The 2,647-nt window shown below is 40.3% G+C and overlaps 1 long non-coding RNA gene across 1 annotated transcript; it reads left to right on the plus strand.

Moving 5' to 3' along the window:
* The first annotated feature begins 421 nt into the window (after window positions 1–421).
* LOC102489477 (uncharacterized) lies at window positions 422–1,980 on the plus strand. Its single transcript, XR_337020.1, has 3 exons — window positions 422–492; window positions 948–1,055; window positions 1,938–1,980. It is a non-coding gene; the product is annotated as an uncharacterized LOC102489477 (long non-coding RNA).
* Window positions 1,981–2,647: the final 667 nt, after the last annotated feature.

The following is a 2,647-nucleotide window of genomic DNA, read 5'->3' on the forward strand; positions in this document are numbered from 1 at the left end:
CATAGGATTGTCTGAATATAATAAAATCCCAAGAAGTGATCAAGAAAAAGTCATTACTTTCAACTACCCTTTTCCAATGTTAATCCCTTCACCTCCTCTTGAGTCTAATCTTTTCTGCCTCTTGATTTTTGTTCTATCCATTCTATCATGTGTGTTTTGACGCCTTTCCTCTCTCTCTTTCTGACTTCTTCTCTCCAACACACACACTGAAAGTACTCTGCCAAGCATCACCAGGGAGACTGCCCGTGACCTCACAGACTACCTTGGCCTTAGATGGCTACTCTCCCCTGCTCATGCTGTGCTCACAATTTAGGCATGTCTATTTTTCCTCCCTTCACTACTGGAGTCCTTCTTCCTTGTGATGTTTAATCTTGGTCTCCCACCCCCACAATGAGATGTTCTACTCCTCAAACTCCTTAAAAGCATAAGAGCCCTTTTCCATATGATATTCACCATGTATCTTGAATCGGCATTGAAGGTCTTGGTCCTAAGGTAGATTTCCTTTGTGGTTTCAACTCCCACTTACTACTCCAGCTTTGAGTTCCCTCTTCATTTCCAAAACTCTAAGTTATCCCTTGTTTGCTTTAAGCACCGCTTTGTATTTCTGTTAAGTGGGCTATTGGGATGGAGGGTATTTCTATAGACTATGTGGGGCAGGGTGCAAGAGGATAGCTTCATTGCCCAAGACTATTCTCTTGGTGTATCTTGAAGGCTAAACATATGCCTGCTGGATTTCTCCTCACCACTATCATAACGCCCCTGAGGGCTGTGGCTCTGTCTCACTCTCCTTTGGTAGTTTCTGATATAGTGCATTCATTCCAGCAGTGCCTGGATAGACAGAAAAAAAATCAAATATTAAGTGTCTCCAATTTCTCTTTTGAACAAACTTATCAAGCCTAATAACCACATACTTCTCCTCCCTTTTTGTTTCTACTCAATGCCCTAAGGAGTTTCCGGTGCCCTCAATATGCACAAAAAATCCTGAGAAACCAGAGCGAGCTACAAGCATAGAAGCAGAGCAGAACGTGGCCTCAGGAAGAATTCTTTCTCGTCTGGTATAATCACTAGTTCTGATTACTTTTCTGGCTCCTGATTCTACAAATGTAGGTTGTTTCTAAAATTAAAGCAGACTAGTCCTTTTTTTATGGAAAATGTCTACAGACCTAGCCTTTTTTCCCCATTAGAAAATGGTAACTTCTGGGGATGGCAGGTGGCATAGTGCCAAAGTGCTGGACTCTCACATGGCCAACCACAGTTCAAGTCCTGGACTTGGCAATTTGCTTTCTCACTTTCCCTTTCTCTATCGTTCTGAACAAATTAAAAATAATAATGTTAATAAATAAAATTAAGTAAATAATTAAAAAAAGAAAATTATAACTTCAACCAGTCTTGATCAGTGTTTCATATTCAAATATAGACAACAAGATCTGACATGGACTATTGTTATTTTCTAAAAATTAAGAATGAATTTGTAATAAGATGCCCAGTTTTAATCACAAACACATGAAGAACAGACATCATTCATTTACTCTATATTGACAAGTCTAAGAGTCATCTGAATCAGTTGGCGTAATGGCTATGTTGCTGGACTCCCATGTAGTCAACCCCGGTTCGAGTCCCAGATCTGGTGGTTTAAACTCACGCCGGGCACATGTGCGTGCATGCCCAAGATCCCAAGAGGAGAATAGAGGAGAAGGGATTGCAGTATGGCCATCCCCCCTGGGGGGTGAATTCTTGCTTTCTGTCTCTCTATCTCTCTGATGAGTGGGGGAGGGGGGGAAGAAGAGTCATTTGAGCCGTGCTTTTTTTCCTGTGCAATTTAAATTTTTTTGGCTCGACTGGGGAGGGGAGGGCCAGAAACTGCCTTAGTGGCCTTTGCTTGATTCCTATTCAAAACATTTAGTGATTTCTTTTTCTTTCTTATGGTTCTTCCACAGGTTTCCCAGGAGCTAGCCCATCAATGATATTCATGAGCACCCACTGTGACAGTTTAGTAAACAAATCTGAGGATGAATCCATCTTTCCTGTCATATGTGACAAAAATTCTTCAGAGGCTTTATTTATGCAATTCAGATCTCCAGGCTGAAACTATGTGGTACTAGTATTTCACAAAGGCCCCAGGCAGCAAAGTATTTATTTTACACTCCTGGACCTCATCAAGGATATGGCATAACCTGTTCTGTGTTTATCATTTTGTAAATGAGCGACATAATACAGAGATGCCACCTGCTTCATGGTAGGGGGCAGGGTGGGAGAGCAGGAGGAGAGACGTGGAGGGTTAATTAGTTAATGTCTATGAAGTACTTTGCAGATGGAGAGCGGTATGCAAGCGTGAATTTTTATTATGGGTTTCTGCTCTTCTTGGTGCTTGCTAGAGAGACAGCTACAAATGGGATAATTTTTCTTAGAATGAAGAGCTTTGACTAGGATATAGAAACACAGTAAATGGATGTAAATACCAAATATAGTGTGTGTGAAAAACTGGATTCTCAGAAAGGACATTTAGAAAAAAAATAGAGAGGCAAAGCATTGATGAGACAAAGAAATGTGATATTACCTGTTGAAGAAACTATTATAGTTTTATCAACTGGAATAGGAAGAAATGTTCACATGTTGAAATATTCAGTTTGTAAGATAAATAATGTGA

The sequence above is a fragment of the Tupaia chinensis genome, unplaced genomic scaffold, assembly GCF_000334495.1.
Source record: "Tupaia chinensis unplaced genomic scaffold, TupChi_1.0 Scaffold143935_1, whole genome shotgun sequence".
In the NCBI taxonomy this organism is placed as follows: domain Eukaryota; kingdom Metazoa; phylum Chordata; class Mammalia; order Scandentia; family Tupaiidae; genus Tupaia; species Tupaia belangeri.